This window comes from Fukomys damarensis, unplaced genomic scaffold, assembly GCF_012274545.1.
Source record: "Fukomys damarensis isolate Sample0158 unplaced genomic scaffold, DMR_v1.0_HiC HiC_scaffold_24, whole genome shotgun sequence".
NCBI classification, from domain to species: domain Eukaryota; kingdom Metazoa; phylum Chordata; class Mammalia; order Rodentia; family Bathyergidae; genus Fukomys; species Fukomys damarensis.
This window is the reverse complement of record NW_022900936.1, coordinates 58,625,064-58,644,522: the sequence shown is the minus strand read 5'-3', so window position 1 is coordinate 58,644,522 and position 19,459 is coordinate 58,625,064. Positions and strand designations below refer to the sequence as shown.

The 19,459-nt window shown below is 37.6% G+C and overlaps 1 protein-coding gene across 4 annotated transcripts in view; it reads left to right on the top strand.

Annotated features, from left to right (window-relative positions):
* Window positions 1-19,459, top strand: part of Zbtb20 (zinc finger and BTB domain containing 20) — a 357,321-nt gene that overhangs the window by 151,716 nt on the left and 186,146 nt on the right. The window lies entirely within an intron of this gene.

Below are 19,459 nucleotides of genomic sequence, written 5' to 3'. Positions count from 1 at the left end.
GCAGCTATGTCTTGAATATACTAAAATTGCCAAGAGAGTCTAGGCACAATAACAAGAAGGATGATGATTTAGCTATGGAAATTGCAATTCAAGGCTGTAGAATTCTGTATGACAGACAGAGGATTGGTCCTGGTCTTAGGAGATCATATTGGTAGAGCAGGAAGAATAATCAGATTTAGTTGACAACAGAATACATATAAGGTAAGAAAAGAGTAGAATTGGTGAGATTGTTCAGAAAGGCAAAAGTCATTAAAACTAATAAGGCCATAGTTTTCTTTTTTAAATATCCATGATCTGTCCTGCATTATATTAGTTATTATTAACTACAGCATAGATATGAGACAGTATCCCTGGGCAAAAAAAAAATGTATATTCAAAGGGACAGGTAAGATTAATACACCTGTAACAATTAGGAAATATATTTGGGATAGCAGAGCATTAGAGAAGGGAGAAACCAGCAGGCCTCAAAATAGTGTTGGAAAAGCCATCCAAGAAGTAAGGCCCAAATTGGTCCTTGAAGAATTGCTGTGTGGGGGGATAGATACATATGTATATGATGAAAGTCATCAAAATAAAAGTTAATACGATGTTTTGTGGGGGGAATATGAAATTACTGAGTGAAATGGATAGTTCGAGCAAGAAAATAGGGAGGAAGCAGGTAGGTTGGTAAAGTGAGGCTTTTGTGTGTAACTGACAAAATAAAGATTCATCAGCATATTATGGAGCCATTCATAAGTTCATTCTAGAAATATTTTTGAAACTGTATTACGCTCTTGGCACAAAAGAGACCAGGCTTTACCCCTTATGGAACTAAATTCCAATGAAGGAAAATAGGAGCTGCCTCTCCAGACAAATAAAAGAACATGATAATTGTAGGTAGTGATTAGTACCATGAAGAGCTTTAAACTGAGTAACGGAGTAGAGAATGACGGGCTAGAGTAAGGATGACCCAGAGTGGGAGAGTAAAGTGGAAATGCTTAAGACTTGAAGGTAATTTGAATTGAGAAAAGAAAGTCTTAGAAATTAAAGTTTGTTCACTCTTATCCTATAAATGGGAAAGATGAAAAGAGAGAAGAAAAGTTGAAGTGGAGTAGGCAAACTCAGTGTTCCCAGAGCTCCTTCTTGATTTTGTCACCTGCTAACGCTTTCTTTCAGCACTTTCAGTACTGGTTCACTAATACTGTTTTTATTTCTACCCCATGACAAATCATGGTAATTTCAGGGGTTAAGGACATAATCCTTAAAAGACCTCCTCTCAATTCCTTGAACTCTCCCGTGATCTATCCTCTACCCTACCAAAGTCACTCATTCCTATGAATATACTTTTAACATTTTAATTACTAATAATTATGGCTTCCCATAGTCTCAGTTTCAAGCATCCCACTCTTTACCATCTAATATCTTCACAGCTCCATCCCTCTGTCACCCTGTTACAACAAACTGTTAGGCTTTCTAGGACCTCTAATTCATAGACTTTACCCATACCCCTTCATATTCTCATTTTATTATCTATTTTAGATTCCATGGACAAAGATTTTAATCATTTCCTCACACATATCTTTAATTTCCTTGACCTTCTCTTGCTTCAATGTGCTCTTCTGGCAAATTTCTACTGTACTTAGCACTTATAACCAACCCCACACTGTTCCGTACCTTCAAGCCAGCTCAATGTGACTGGAGAAGACACACAAGCAAACGAATTACCAGCAATTACATTTCCCTATCCATTCACCCTCCCATATCTCTATAAGGGTGTTCTGTATATTTCCTTTCTTCAGACTTCCAACACCTCTTCCCCTCTCTATACTCTCCACTTACAACCTTGCTTCCTACTTCACTGAGAAAATAAAAGCAATAGAAAGGAACTTCCCAGGCGAGGGATTTAGCTCAGTGGTGCCGCTGCTCACATCCTCTGTCTTCTGTCCCTACAATTGTGGATAGCTGTGTATCCCTGCTTCAGCCTTCCCGTCATTGTGCATTAGAACTGACCCCCTCTCACATAATCATGAACAATGGTTCTACAAAAGCTCACTTCTGTTCTTTTGGTTTAGCAATTTTTTTCTCTCTACCAAATATTTCCTAGAAGTATACAACATGTTGTAATATCTCTCCTCGTACAAATATTCTTAGAACCCACACTCCCTGGTAGCTCCTGTCTCAATTCAGTGATTCCTGTTGTAGCAAAACTTAACGAGAAATGTCCATAATTGCTATAGATACTCTCTAATAATAATATTTAATTCTCTATTTAATTTTCCTATTGTATTAGTTTTTTCATGTACCAGTCTAGTAAAATGGTTCATAAGGTCACCAGTGCTTTCCCTGTTGTTATTAAATCGGTTAACCAATTCACAGTCTTCATCTCCCATGATCTCAGAATGGTTTTACCTGTCTCGTTGTGCTTTCTCCACTAAATGACTTTATTCATTTGGCTTTCAGTTCACCACACATTAATGATCGTTTTCCAAATTCACAGCTGTTCCTTCTCAGTTTCATTTACTAGTTTATTCGTATTTCCCCAATAAGTAAACAGTAGAGGTCTTTGGACTCAATCTTTGAACCTGTTTTTTTTTTTTCTTTCTCCATTTTCTCCCTTAATAATCACACCCAGTTCGTGGTATAAGCTTGTGTGAGTTTTACTTGAAATTTTACGTTGAAATTAATGAGTACCTCAAACTTAATATACCAGAAGCAGAACTCTTATTTTACCCAACATATATGCAGTCTTCCCCATCTTGTTAAATAGCACTTCCACTCTGAGTTGCTCAAGTTGAAAATGTATTTCTCTGTCAGCCCTTTATGTTCTCGAAATCCAGTCAGGGAACAACAAATCCTGCTGTTATACCTTCAAATGCATCCAAAATCTTAACACTTCTCATTCTCACCACCCCTAGCTACTACTGTTTCAAACTACTTTCATTTCTTCCCTGGATTGTTGCAGTAGCCTCCTAGTTCACTTTCCTGCTTCTTGTCTTATCACTAACAGGAAATTAAAGTGATTCTTAGCCATGTATGTAATGTAATTGTAGCCAGGCCATATCATTCCTCTGCTCAGAACCCTCTGGTGACCCTTGATCTCACCTGGAAGAAAAGCCAAAACCTTTACAGCAGTCTCCACAAGGCCCTTTGCATTCAGTTTGCCCTATCACTTGTCTTCATTTAGTGCTGGATCCTTCCTAACTCCCTCCTGTCAAGCCTCATTGACCTCCTGACTTTCCTCAAGCCTCCTAGTATGTTCGCATCTCAGGGCATTTGCACTTGCCTCTCTCTCTGCCTTAAACACTTTCCCCAGATAGTGCTTGTTTGTGCATCATCTTCAGGCTTTTGCTCTCCTTTCACTTCTAAGTAAGGCCTTTCATAGCCACCACACTTAAAATTGTAACGCCCCCCCTCTTTGATTCAGAGCACCACTCTCTTCAGATACATACAGTACATGGTTTTATTTCATATTTATTTCCACTTGGCATGGAATATAAGTCCTATACTTATGAGTTTCAGTTTTATTTGGGTTTTTGTTTTGTATTCTGAGAAATCCCCAGTGCTTAGAGCCATGCCTGACTCATGGAGTGTTCGGTAACTATTTTTGGATGTATTGAAGAAAAGAATGAGTACTTCTTTCACTGAGTTTGCAGGTATTTTTACTAAAATTCAAAACATAATATTGTGGCAAGGGCCCATGATTCTCCATGGCAAAATTTTCAGATTCCTTAAAATTAATTTTGAAAGTAAGAGCACTTATGTAAGTTTATCCAGAATATTAGATGAGGCACTATTTCTGTTCAGCACCCAAAAGCAGCCACCTCTGAAACATTTATTGTAATTTTTCTCACTCAGTAAATGTTTTTAGGGAATATGGGTACTCTAGGCACTGGTAGCGACATGTGGAAAGGCTCAGAAATATAAGAGAACATAAAAGGGTGGACTGCTGCAGTATTACAAGTGACAGATTGTGATGGCTTGGGCTTATGTGGTACAGTGGTGCTGAAAGAGGTAAAAATGGGAGAAATGTAATAAAATGAAAGGTCTTCAGAATCAAGAAGACTGATCTGTCTACCTTTATCAGGCTAGTAAGTGGAAAGTGATTATAAAAAGAATTGGGTAAGAGGAGAACTTAAACATAGAGGACATGTGTTGTAAAATTTCCTGATTTATAGGGTCTAGACTTAAAATGCCCAGTTGCCACAGTGATTATAAGACTGATCAATGTGCTTATTGATCCTGGTGAAATCATTGTGCAAGGTGTTTCAGGGTCAGATGGTAACTCTAGTTTTTCCAACCCCCTGAATGACAATTGAACTCCTTTGAAATTCTAAATTTTCTACTTAGTAAGTAACTTCTCCTTTCCTGAATGCAATTTTTCTTATTTTATACAAAGAAAAATGTAGGAAATAGGTTAATATGTGTATATGTATGTGTATATTTGTAAAAGGTAAAGTTATAAAGAAAATTAGCCATTTTAAATTTGTAAGTTTAATAAGTTACTATTAGTTTAAAACACAATTAACAAGTATTTCTCTCTCTCCGTAAAAACTTCCTTGTTTATTAGAAAAAATACATTAGAATTGCAAATCCATGTGGGCTGGTGATTATTTGAGGAGTGATAAAAAAGCAACAGATGATGCCCAGGCATTGCACTTGGGCACATGGGTAGACAATGATGCTGGTTACTCAAATGGGACAGGAGCAGAGAAAATGTGAAGGACAGGAGCCAAGCTTTGGACCTGTTGAATTCACAAGGCTTTTGAGATACCCAGTTGCAATTTTCCAGTAGGTTGTCTGACATAGAAAGTTAGAGGTTGGGAGAATGAATGGCTTGAGAAACAGATTTGAGAGACATTTTAAAGCAGGAAATAGGGATAACCAGGGAGAAGTGGACCTTTTCGTCTGAAGCATGTGGAATAGCACACTTCAAGATACACAGTGTGGTCAAAAAATACAGTAAATGTTTAAGTTTTGAAAATTTATTACAGTAAAAGACACATTGCCATTACTCACCCCCCACCTCAAAATGTAACCCTTAGCTTCAAACACACTTGTGGTATCATTCTTGCTACCTTCTGGAGCAGCTCTGGAAGTCCTCTTTCATGAGAGTGTTTGGGTTTACTGTTATTGCTTCCTTCATATCCTGAATCAGTTCAAAACGTTTACCTTTCATGATCCTTTTGACTTTGGGGAAGTTGCAGGAGTTGCGTGGTGTCAAATCCAGTGAGTAAGGAGGATGAGGACACACAGTAAATCTTTATAAGACTGCCTTTCTGTTGGATGTCACTTAGCTGCAGCATTCTCTTTATTCTACGTCAAACCTCACAAAGATGCTCACGTAAGAAAGCTTCCAGGACTGGAGATTTTGCTCAGTGGTTCGGTTCTGCCACCTGCCTCGCAAGCTCCCGAGTTTGATCCCAGGTGCCACCCCCACAAAAAAGAAAGAAAGCTTCCACACCCGCTTCAGAAAATGGAAAGAACACTGGGATAAGGGTGTTTGAAGCAAAGGGGATTTAGAGGGGAATTAATGGCAATGTGTTCCTTATTACAATGTTTTTTATTAAATACGCATATAGTTTGATCTGACCTTGTATAAATCTGGACATCAAGGAAGGTACATACATAATCACTTTCTGGTATTTTTTTCAGCTAGTTTCCTCTTAAATTCTTTCCAACTCATCTCCCACACCAACACACATCCTATACAGTACTCAGTCTTCCTTTCTATTTAGAATTTCTGTAATGCACCACCTGGACCTTTTATATTGGAACAGACTTTGATTTCTATAATAATCATGTACTTCAAAATGTACACAGAGCACAGTTATGGACATGAGATTGCACTGTTGGTAAACTGTAAGCTCTCCTTGCTGTAGGAAATTATGGAATGAGTCTGTGTGTATTATCAACAATGTCCCCATAAGTTATCTGTTCTCTAAGTATTTTTGTCAGATTCTCTTTTCTAATGTATATTTTATTTATCTGTTATGATTGCAACCATTGGGATATTTAAGGAGGATCATCTTTATTCTTTTCCTTTCTACTTTGGAGAAAGGGGAAAAAAGGCACTCAAAACTTAAGTAATTCTCTACAGGTCACTGTCTCTGTAAGTCAGTCTTCTTACAGAATGTAACTTTCCATTTTAATAGTCTTTTTTTTCCCTTGCCTTGACTCATTTAAAATATTTTCTTGCCTACCCTTTTTGTCACCTCTGTAGATTTATTTACTTCTTAATTTTAGAATATCTTATGTCTATCCCCCACCTCCACCCCCATCCCCGTACTTGAAATTTCCGAACAGAGGCAGCCATTGAGTATAAAGTTTATGTTGGTTTTAAGCAGTGGTTGTATCTCTGTTGTCCTAATTTTCTAGACTCTCTGATCATCTGGGATTTCTCCCTGCTGTGCCTCTCTATTGATAATCTCACTTGATTTCTTGTGTCTTATCTTTATCTTTCAAAAAAAAGCTTCTACAAAATGTGTCTTTCCCACCAATCACAATGCTACACTGTTAGTGTATGTAGTCTCTATGGCAACTGAATTACAGGCCACAACACCAATATTACTGGAGCCAACATCATAGTGGGGAAATTGGTACATGCCCTCCTCTGTCACCACACAAGTTTCTCCATTGAAACTGGAATCAGATAGTTGCATTTTAATATGTAGGGCAAGAAAGGTAGCAGAGGATGTGCTATAAATCCAGTCTCTCTAAAGCCATATTATTGGGATTTCATAAAATTCTTGATATTATTTGTCCTGAAAAACCCTAGCCTGGTGAGTTAATCCTCCCCAGATGTTCATATACTGGCTGAATCTATGAAGAAAGTTCTTTTTCTTACAGATAAGTGACTAATCTCTGAACAAGCTGATTTTACTGAAACTACTATATATATTCTTAGGTGAGCTCAAGAAAATTACCAATAAGGTATAAAAATCATTCAGAGGGATTGTAGGGACAGACTTCTTCAGGTGATTTCTCCGGTAACTGCTTATTGACCCAGTGAGGGCAAAAGACAGAACTGGTTCTCTCTGACATGTCTTAGAGCAAAGGCAGCTCTCTTGGGTCACAAAGGAAATGAAGAGGAAGCAATGAGGCTCTTCTGGATGCTCCTCTAGGACTGAACTCCCTTCTGAGTATAGAGAGGTGCAGACCAAGGACCCAGAGCAGGCTGTTTTAACAGCCTGTTAACATTCGGAGCTTCTTCAATCTTTATTTTATAGGGATCTCAAGTGCACTGTAGGATGTTTAGCAACATCAGTGCCTTCTAGTCAGTACATTCCAGTAGCAACTTAGTTATGAAAAGAAAAAATGCAGTCATCTCCTGGTGGAGGCAAAAATAGACCCAGATTAAGGACCCCTGGCTGAAAGCCAAATAAGGTTTGGTTAAGAAATTAGTTAGAATCCCTTGAAGGCCCAATTTGGCATTCAGGAGGTATTTATTGAGTGCCTACTATCCACCAGGCACAACTATGAGCCAGTCATGATCTCATGGAACTTGCATTCTAGTAGATATTTTCCACCTGGATCCCTTTCTCTCCTATCAGCCTCACAGCAAATTCTCAAGCCTGTTAAAGGACAGCGAAAGCAAAATACAAGTTCATATTTGTAGACTCCTTTTATTCAGTGTATGAACCTCAAAAATGGTTTTGACTTAAAAATGAAACTTGGCAAATTGTTATTTTATATGTTTTTGTTTATAGTATGTTTTAATCGTTTGGAGTATTTTCAAAACAAATGGTGAGATTAGGGTTTTTTTTTTCCTCCTTGGTCCTTTTCCTCTGGAGAGTCCTCTTCAGATGTGTGTGTGTGTGTGTGTGTGTGTGTGTGTGTGTATTTGAAGAATGCTTTTAGTGTTTGCAATGTGTGCACATAGTAATGAGACCAGAAGGAGTGATACATAAGGATTCATCAGGTAAAAGCCACAAATAAATATATTAAAAAATGTTCACCATCACTGGTCATTTGAGAGATGCAGATGAAAGCAACACTGAGAATCCACCTCACCCCAGAAAGAATGGCTGCTATCAAGAATTAACCAATAACAAATGATGGCAGGGTTGTGGGGAGAAAGGAACCCTTCTCCATTGTTTGTGGGAGTGCAGACTGGTGCAACCACTGCAGAAATCTATATGGACATACCTCAAAAAAACTAGTATTAGAGGTCGCATTTGACCCAACTATCCCTCTGCTAGGTATCTTTTCAAAAGAATTTTGAAAAATCATAACACAGTGATATATACACACCCATGTTTATAGCGGCACAGTTTGTAATAGCTAAAACTTGGAAACAGCCCAATTGCCCATCAGCTGGAGACTGGATATAGAAGATGTGGTTTTTCTGTAAATGGAATATTACTCAGCCATAAAGAATGAAAAACTAGAGTCATTGGTAGCTAAATGGATGCACATCAGCGCCATTCTCTTAAGTGAAATAAATAGGACACACATATGTAAATACCAAATAGTTTCTCTAGCGTGAAAAACTAAAAATGTAAATAAAGTTCAAATTGTATAATTGATAATGTAAAATAGGAAGAAGGGCTAAAGGAGTGGGAGAAGTAGGAAGGGGAGGGGAAAGGAAATAAGGGACAAGAAAAAAATATGAGAAAAGGAAAAATGGAAACAAAGTCTTTGTAAATAATGAAGGGTGGAGCGGGTAAAGGAAGAGCAGGGGAATGGGGAAAAATAAGAACCAAGATACATCATGTAAAGTACAAGATCCCAACGATGAATGCAACTGTATTGTATACCTAAAAGGTACCAATAAACAATGAAAAAAAATGTTTATGATCCCTGCTCTAACAGATACCCACACCTAGAACCACTTCCTCGGGGAATCTTCCTCAAAACTGCCCAGGTGAATCCCTGACCCCGTTTTTCTCCTCCCCATCTTTTTATATGGATTCTCATAGTGCAGACTGCGCATGCCATGTCACTGACTGGGAGACACTTTGCTCAGGTTTTCATGTGAGAATTTAAGCTCAGTAGGGATCAGCACTATGTACACTGTCTCCTCTTCCCAAAATTCTATTAAATTATCTTAAGCATACAAAAGAGTATTTGAAATATGCAGGCTAAATTGCTCACTGCCTAACTGAGAGACCCAGATTTCCAAGTATATGCCCAAACACTTCTCATCTTCATACCACCTGTGACTGACTTATCTGAGGTTTCAATGGGTAGATCATTGTTTTATAGACTATGAAGGAAAATATTTGCTCTCAAATACTATTGAAACTTGAAAAAAAGAATACTTAACTCAGAAAATGTGGTAGTTACACACAATGGAATACTCTTCTGCCATAAGGAAAGATAAACTAGGGGCCGGAGATTTAGCTCAGCGGTTCGGTGGCCTGCCTTGCAAGCGCAAGGACCTGAGTTCAATCCCTGGTAACAACAACAACAAAAAAAAAGATAAACTAAAATTGTTTGTAGGGAAATGGATGCACTTCAAGACCATAATGTTAAGTGAAAGAAATCAAACCCAAAAGCTTCAATATCACATGGTTTTCCCTTATATGAAAAACTCAAATTAAAAAGAAAAAGAAAAGATAGATAATAGGAAGTAGGGAGATAGATATTTCTCAGGTGGGAAATGGAGCAAGAGATGGAGGGAGGCACGGGGAAAGGGAGGGAAAGAGGGTGAAAAAAGGAATGTGTTATGTGCGTGTACCAACTGCACACAAGGGAAGTAAATATTATGTGCTGTAAGCATGTACTAATAAAACACTCTAGAGGTTAAGTTCATTAATCTTAAGGATATTTTCAGCTCATACAGAGACTGCAAGAATATAAGAGAAATAATTGGGAATATTTTAAAATACTAATTCACTAAGCACTTTTCAAGAGTTACAAGTTTTAGAGGATAAATGCTTATGATTATGTGAGGAACATAGCACATGTAAAATTTCACACCTTATTTTCATGTTTTATTGAATGTGTTTGCTCTGTTGGAATTTAAGCTTCTTGATGATAGAGAACTTGATTTGTCAGTAATATTATTCTGTGTGCCTAGACTAGAATGGTTTTGCTACTCATAGCAGGTGTTCAGTGAATGTTTGTTGAATAAATGAATGATAGGCATTCACCAATGCTGTGTTCACTATGTGTTTATTAGTGAACCACAAATGCAGTAATGTGATAGAATTTTTATTCATTCAATATATTAAAGGAGTATCTAAAACATAGTAGGCACTCAGAAAGTATTTGATGAGTGGAGAAACTATTTAGTATTCCAGTATACTCAAGGATGAATTTTTAAATAATTGTACAAATCTGCTAGGGCTTGCGTAACAGAGCACCATAAACTGGGTAGTGTAAGCAACAGAATTTTTGTCACATGGTTCTAGAGGATGGATATCCAAAATCAAGGTGTCAGAAAGATGGTTGCTTGTGAAACCTGTGAGAGAGAATCTGTTCCATGGCCCTCACCCAGCCTCTGGTGATTTGCCAGCAATCTTTAGTGTTCATGGACTTAAAGAAGCATGACTCCAGTCTCCGCTTTAATCTTCACATGACATTCAGCCTATTGGTAGCAACAAATTGAGAGCTCACTACTCCAAAGCAACCTCATCAAAATTAGTCACATCCACAATGACTCTATTCCCACATATAATTATATTCCGTGGTACTTGGGGCTAGAACTTTAACATAAATTTTGAAGGGCCGGGGATTTAGCTCTAAATTTGATCCCTGGTACCAAAAAAAGAAAAAAAAATTTGGGTGTGTATGTATTCAGCCAAAATACTAAAATAACAGAGAGCTTCAGGTAGTAACATTTTGATAAATGACATCTATTTGAAAAACTTCATCTTCTCAAAATAACATCTAGTTTTATGATTCCATGTGGAAATTGATATAATAGTATTAAATAGCTTTTACTATGATATGCAAAAATGTGTGTTTGTAGAGAAACATGAAGTCGAAGGAGCCTAACTGCACAGCACATTTTCTTGGATGCTAAGTGGCCTAATGTGACCAGTGGGTTATGTGGAAAAGGCTGCTGAGAGATTTCCAAAAATATTTGTATATGAAGCAAAGGGGATTGGGATTTAGCTTTACTTTAAAGACATGAGAGGGCCAATATAGAAGTCAATTGAATTGTAAAATAGTGTAAAAATGAATATAAATTTTACCTCAGTGAACCCTACTTTGAAAAGAAGGAAAGAAAACAATGTGTAGAAGAATGGACATTGGGGACAAGCAGCTCAGAAGGTTTTGGTACCATTTTACCACACAGCTACTGTTCTGAGTCCCCTTAGGCTTTAGAAACACTTGCCTTCAAAGTAAAATAAATTTTACTTTAAAAATAAACCAGAGCCACGGATTTAGCTCAGTGGTGCTGTCACCTACCTCGCAAGCACAACATCCTGAGTTGGATCCCTGGTACCCCCCCAAAAAAATAAATTAATTAATCAAGTAAAACAAACAAAATCTGTAAACATAAAAAAAAAAGCCGGGTGTGGTGACTCATGCCTGTAATCCCAGCACTCGGGAGGCTGAGGCAGGAGGATCACTATGAGTTCGAGACCAGCCTGGGCTACATAGTGAGTCCCAGATCAGTTTCAACTACATAGTGAGACCCTGTCTCAAACAACAACAACAACCAAAAAAAAAAATCTGTAAACATATTGTATTAAAGAAAAATCATACTTATGAAAAAAATGAAATTGCTAATGCCAGTCCTTTTAGCAGTTATGGAAGCTAATCAAACATGGGCTGATCACCTGGAAGCCTATGACTGTCTATTTCCAGGCTTGATGCCAGAAAAACTCCTTGGCCCTTTCTAAGGGCAGGTACAAGAGCACAGGTGAGCTAAAGGGTAAGACTGATGCCCACATGGTGGCAGGAGAGGGTTCCTAGATGATGAGGACTCACACTCCATGGGCTGCTGGGAAGATACTTAGTTTCTATGAAGATAGGACGCACCTTCTTCTATTGAAGAGAATGTCTTTAGGTGAGCAGGTTCTCAGGAAACACATCTACAGGCTGAAGGCAGACCACGTCCACAAGTCCATGCCAGCCTGCCAGCAACGGGGAGCACTTCCTGGCCAAAAAGGAAGTGATCATCAGGACTGTCAAAGAAGTCAGAGACCAAGAAATAAAGCACTCCCTCTTCTTTTGGTACATTGCCTTGGTGATTACACCAGTCATTGGAATAAAACAAGGCTTTTTTCTTTTTGCCAAAAAAGAAAGAAGAACAAGAGGGGATTTTTGTGTGTGTGTGAAGTTGACAAAAAAAATAGTTTAATTAGAAACACAGAGAAACCAGATTTTAATGGGTTGAGGAATAAATGAGAGTTTAAGAAGCTTAAAATTAACGCAAAGGAGGAAAAGATCAGGTCCTTAGTAGAAGGTTTCTTGTTTGTTTCTTAGTATGAGGGTTGCTATGATTGTTACTTAGTATGAGGACAGCCAAAGCATGTTAGCAGGCAGTGGGAATATTGGAAATATGAAAAGAAGGAAGGAAGAACTGATGCAGTAAGATTGACTGTGGAGAAGGTCATCAGTGCTGGAGAGAAGGTTCCCTGCACTGTTACGGATGGGCTCTGTCGGAGGTGAAGTGATGAGAAATGCCCTTTGCTGCTGTGTTTCCTCTGTCAAAGGGGGTCACGTTAATAGCTAGAAGTGGGGGGCAGTTACAAGGAATGGGATAGTGAATGAAACTGGAAAAAAGACATTTGATGAAGAACAAAATAAAGAGTTGGAAAGTAGTTCTGATACTATAGATCAACCTGAAAACCATAATTCTGAGCAGCACCAGACTGTATACAGTTTTGATTTTTCCCCAGTATTGCTTAACAGCCTTGGAGCTGAAGAAGAAACACATTATCAGATTCATTTGGGATCAAGAACTAGGTAACTGCAATTGAAAACCATAGATGAGGAAAATGATGGAACAGATGATGTCATTAAAGTGAAAAACTCTGAGGAAAGAAGTTGACGATCAGTAATTTGGAGAAAAAAGGAAAAAATGAAAACCAAAAGTCATAGTAAAAAAGGTAGAATGCTTGTTTTCTGGTGCAAAAATATGTCTGAATAAGGGAGCTGCCCCTACCACACATGTTTTGCCACAAGTCTCAGAAAACCACAGAAAGTGGGCTGAACACTTTGGAGGACATTGACTGGACTCAAGAAACACAGCCTGGTGGTCAAGATTTCTTTCCTGTTTGCCATTAATTTAAAAGGAGCTGTGTCAGTCCACTTTGTGTCACTGTAACAAATACCTGAGATTAGAAGCTTTAAAGAGGAAAGGTTTATTTTGACTCACAGTTTGGGGTCTCAGTCCATAACCAGTTGTCCCCATCGCTGTGGGCCTGTGGAGGAACAACCTATCAAGGAGAGAGTGTATGGAAGAGAAAGACCATTCACCTGATCACTGGGAACAACAGACCCAAAGAGGAGGATCCAGGGTCCTAGTATCTTCTTCAAAAACATGTTCCCAAATCCCTAACTTCCTTCCACTAAGCCACCATTTCCCAGCAGCACCAAGGGCTGGGGCCAAGCCTTCAACATGTGGGCCTTTGGGAGACATTCAAGACACGAACTATGGAAGTAACCATCATTAACATCATTATCACAGAATCCTAATCCTTAGGGAAAGAATGTCACCTGTGTATGTAAGAGGAGAAGAAATAGGAGGCTTCCATGGGACAGTAGCAATCAGTATGACAAGAGACAGATATGTTTTTCTTTTTACTTCAGATTTCAAAAGTGTAATGATGTTGCCCTTAAGGTGTGTTCTTTCATTTCTCTTATTTTAAGGTTAATTTATTCTTCTATGGTCTCCAGAGCTGTCACCCTTCCGTTATTCTTCACTCTTCTTTTCTTATTGCTCTTTTGTCTTCTCAGCCGCCTATCTTTCTTTAGGCTTTGAAAATCGTCATGGGTCTCAGCAACCTTCCCATACCCAGTGTCCAAATAAAGGATTCTCATAACCTTAGTATTGAATTTTCCCCACAAAAGACTGGGTTAAGAAATTGGTGCTTGGTTACAGAATACTTTCAGGTACTTTGCACAGGACCCTGAACAGCTAATCTGTCATGCCCTGTGCATTCTGATGTACCTGGGTGTCTCTCTATAGTATGCATAAGAAGAATTCTGCTCCTATGGACCCTGTCTCCATATGTCAGCCTCGCAAAGTAACCAACCATGTTATTCACTGTGAGATACCATGCTCTGGTTATCCTTTACTTGCTTGAGTGGACTAAGATGAACTTAAAATACAGAGTTTAATAGTTTCCTAAACCCTGTGAGAATTCCTAAACTTCTTCTCTTGGTGCTTTCTATATATAAGTTCAAAAAACAGCTTTGGGAGAATTTCAATAAGCAATTCTAAAGAAGCCCTCTTTTTTTTTGCAAATAAATTCTTGTAGAATTCCATTTTTCCCCTGTTTTTTTCCAACTTCTGATCCTATTATAGCTCTTTCCAGCAATGCTAAAACCCAGCTGGTCTGGAGATTAATATGACCAGACATACCATGAATTTTTTAAATCTCACAAGTCCCAGTTTCTCCTTCATCAATCAAATATAGGTTGTGTGTGTTGCGGTATATTATCATAAGTCTTCCCTAAATTCTTTTTTCTTCCTTTTTTGTCTCACTGTCCTCTAAATTATTCCTAAATGCTTCCTATTATAAAAAGGTAGAAGAAAAACCTAAAGAGTAGAGAAAGAAAGGCTATGATTTGATGGAAGTTGGAAAGAGAAGCATGCGAGGAAAAAAAGGAAACCAATAAGAATATAGAAAAATTAGTGATTTCCTTTTTGTCTTCTCCCTTCAGATCCCTTTTTAGGTTTTGTTTTGATATTCCTTTTACCTAATGCCCTCAAGTGGCCTAGTCCTAGCAATTTGTTCCTAGCAGCCTGTACAGTATATCACCTACTTTCCCAGCAGGTTGAACTCCTCTCTGGCACCTTTCTGCCAAGCCTTTTACTCATTGACTCAGAAGACTTGAACCAATTGCCATTAATTCCACCTCACTTTATACCATGCTGGCATGGAGAGTGTTAATAGCTGATGTAACTCTGAAAGAACTTAAGCAACAATTTGGTTTTACTTTATTAACATTCAAAATATAAACAGGTAAACTATGTATTGAATTCATTAAATTCTTCCTGCAGTGCTTAGAAATACGAAAACTGCATTTTTTAAAAAAGGGACTGATTGGTGTCATGTACATATTTGTTCATTTCTGTTTATGCAAGATAATAAGAGTATTAACATAGAAGATGAATAATGGTATTTATAATTTCATCAGTACTGTTTATATAAGATGAAAATACCTGAGAAGAAATGGGGAGAGAGCACTTGCTGCTCTCTCTATACATTAAATTCTTCTGTTTTTATTGGTAATGCATGTGAGAAGAAAAACAAGTTTAACAACCTAAAGAAAAGCTGATGTTCTTTATTTCATGTTCAGTAACATTAACCTAAGGTGTCTAGGTTCAGAAAATAAGGCACTAATGTGTAATGGAGGGGCTACTTCCTTACAAAGGAAAATGAGGCCCAGGGACATGGGCTTTATTAAATCCTCTCTGAGACAGAAATTACTTGAGTAAGACTGTGGTCCTCTATTGAATGCAGAAGTCTTCTGTCCTAGGGAATGGTGAGTGATATCAGGAAGACCAGTGACTTATAATTTGCCTGTAACTTGAGATATGCTTCCTAAAGGCTGAAGCCCATTAAGTGTTCCCAAAAGAAAAAAGAAAAATGATGCTTTAGGTCGGATTGTCAGGATCCATTTCAAAAAATTAAATCTAGGCAAACTTTTATAATATTTTATGGCAGTTTCAAAAAGAAAGATCTGGGACTGGAGAAGAGGTTTCTTAGGGTGTACATTTAGGGTATCAAATTAGCGGAATTGATAATATAATCCATAAAAGGTCAAGTCGTTCATGAGGGGCTAATGATTATCAGAGGAACACTGAAGAAAAAAAGCAAATGAAGATAAACAGTTGTTTTGTGCTGGTTATTATACTTACGATATTTGTCTCAAGTGAAAATGAAGACAAATGCTCTCAAAAGAGGAGAATCTCGACTGGGAGTTCCTTGAAAGAAGGAGCAGAACCTCCTTCACAAAGTAATAAGTAATAGGTTCTGAAAAAATATCTGTTAAACTAATGGCTCCATTTAAAAATATTTTTCATATTCTTCTTTGTCTAAACCAACTCTCAAGGTAAGTTTAGGAACTTTACTAGGCTCAGTTAAGAAAGAGTTGATTTTCAACAAGGACATAAAGTCATTAGTTTTTGTAATTCATTCCTTTTAATCCCCATTCACATTCCTAATCCTGTTCACCCCCATATTGTATTGTTAATGGGACCAATCCTGTATAAAAGTGATGGGGGAATGAAGCCAGAAAGATAGTGAGATATGTATTTTATTGTAGGATGACCAGATGAGGCAGTTTCAACTGGAGGTTGGAAGCATGGATTTAACAGCTCGATTTAGGCTATGTGTCAAATATGACATTTCTGGGTAGTGTAAATAAAGGCAACCTGTGCCTCACTGAACTTTCCGTTTGTGCCTTATCACCAGTTCTACCAACCTGACAGTCCCACTTGGCAGCCATACCTAAGAGAAACTCAAAGAGTAATAGCAAGTGTGCTGCAGAAATTTCAAAAGGTCTTCAGTTCCCCATAAGCTTTAAAATGGTTAAAACAAAAATTTTAAATATTAGGTAGATTTTCATTTGTATTAATTGTTGCTATACTAAGTGAATTCCTGAGCACTTAATGGTGTGTGCTTAAGTCACTTTGCAGAGGAAATAGGTTGAAAGTCCACACGAGATGTACACACTCTGTGATCAAGTCCTAACAAAATAAGCCAATTCACTGTGTGTCCTTTTGAGAAGGGAGAGATATGAGAGTTTTCCTAAAATGGGACATTCAGAAGAGGTCATTTTCTTGTCTGTTTTTATCTAAATCTTTAAAACCCTGAAGCCACGTACTAGTAGAACTGAGGGAAATAGCCTAGAATTTTTCTTGTCATTTACAGAGATGACAGACTTTAAAAAATGATGACTTTTTCAAAAGCTTCTAATAAGACCTAGAACTTGCCTGGCTCCATTTGTCTGGCCAAGAGACATTTTTATGATTTATCCATAGAGGTTTTTAGAAGAACTTTACACATACTGTCTAAATTAATGATATTCCTTTCTCTTTCCATGACAAAAAGCACTCTACACTATATACATTATGCTAAAGGTTTTTTTAAAAAAAAAACATGTGGACATATTCTATAAAAGCATTTTCAGTTTCATCACGTTGACAAGCTGATTCCATTAAATCACCCACCATCATCATGTTCACTCTTTTCTTTTTTTTTTGAAAAGTTAGGAAACAGTGATCACAGAGTTTTCAAGGCATTCACTTTGGCTAAAATAAATCCAGAAAAACATGAGTCTGTTCCTTGAAATGGAAAAAAAAAGATATGTCATTCTCCCTTCAGTCCTTCTCTTGAAACTGTTTAGGATAGGGAAGGAGGCTATATAGCGCTTATAATTTTTTTTCCAGTAAAAAGATTTTTTTAAATGTTCTGAACATAGATTAAATGTTTCTACCTCATTATTTATTATGTATTATTTAATACTTAAAATAGGCAGTGCAAAACATTGAATGGATGACATGAAAGGGCTTCATTCAAGGAGTTTTGACTATTCACCCTCAGATAAATTGCTATTTGATAATATTTTAGAGTCACGCTGCTGTTTTGAATTAGGGCAGATATATCCCCACTCCTCCCAACCCCATGCTTTCCTTACTGAGAGAGAATAATCATATGAACATGCTGCTGCTGCTGAATCAGTTAAAGCATTGAGTAGACGTGTGAAATGAGAGAAAAAATGCTCAGTATGGGGTTAATTAGCTATGTGGAGTTGTGGGTGGGTCATTTCCTCAGGACCAAATCATCAGGAGGAACCATGCATGTGCAGACTTACAAAATTAAAAGAAAGACATGAACCTTCAGACTCTGGGGCACAAATTGATTGGAAACAAGAAAGGAAGTCTTTTGTGCAGTGAGTCCTTTGGGCTTCGTTGGTCAGAGACAAATGGTCTTCCCTTGAAGTGCCTGGTATAGGCCACTGTCAGACACTGAAAATAAATCCATGGTTTAAGAAAGCCTCGGCAAAACTGATTATTTTTTAAAAACTTACCTCTTTTGACCCTTAAAAATTAATATCTTCTCAGTTTCCTTTAATATGCCCTATTTTTTGGGTCTTTTCTTGGAAATAACTTAATTTCTTCCTGAAAGTATAGGTGAATCTTTTATGATTTCATCATTGTGTCTCACAGACTGCTTGTGGTTCCCTTCCTGTGGAGATCAGTTCACCTACAGTTTGGCCTGAGGGATTCCCACTAGGTTGTTTACAGCCTAATTTTTTCATGAAGTGGGAGGTTAAAGAGCAGACAGAAAACATTCTCAGTTCCTAGATCCATAATAGGTGACTACAAGAATTCAGATGTTTACAAGAGAATCTCACCAGCCAGGTTTTCCAAGACAGAAAGGCATTGTAAAAATCGCATTGAGAACTTGCTAACAAGAGCCAGGAACCAATTTTTTTCTCATTAACCATGAGAAAAACACTTTTGATGAATATGTTAATGAGGTGTCCGTGCAAACTATTTGTGTTTTTTGTTTTTACCCAAATTACCCCGACATTATTTAGAATAAACTTCATAAAGTATATGGACAGAAAGTCCCAAAATGTTCATAACTTTTGGAAGGAAATTTATGATGTGTGCATATTTGTATAGATATTTTTATTTGAACCCAAATAGAGAAGCAGATGAACAACTGGAGAATTTGAAGAGTCTGAGATAGAACCCACAAACACCACCACCACCACCCCTCCCCCTCACAAATACCAAATATTTCCCTCATTACCTGTGAAATAAACCCAAATGTAGATCTTTTAGTGACAGTTAAGAAAATGCAAATTCCTTTAAGAGGAAGTATTGAAACAATTACATTAATACATTTTTAGAAAACTGAGAGCAGGTTGTGGTTGCTGACCGAGGGTGTCTCCAAAGAAACAATCCCAGTCACTTTTGCTCCTTTTTCTTTAGCTGCCTGATGATAGGGATGCGGATGTGGAACTAAGAAAAGATGGAAGGAAGGAGACGGGAAATAATAAGCTTTATGAATTCTAATAACCCATGTTATCAGCTTATTGTGCAATAGCTTTTCAAAATTCAAGTTGCTAGTTAGCTTGACAACATTGCTTTTAAGTTCATTCTTGTCATTTGAAAAACATAAGCAGTGGCTACATGCACCACCCATTATCCTAGTTAGGTTGTCAAAGTTAGCTTAATGCTGACTTTATTTTCTGTAGTTCTACTGAACAAAATGTTTCTTTTGAAAGGTCTTAGACCTCTATCCTCCCAACTCTTGATCATAGTAATAATCAACCTGAAGTCATTAGTGAAGACTGGAACATTCTCCTGTAACAAGTAGATATGGAGAAATTGGCA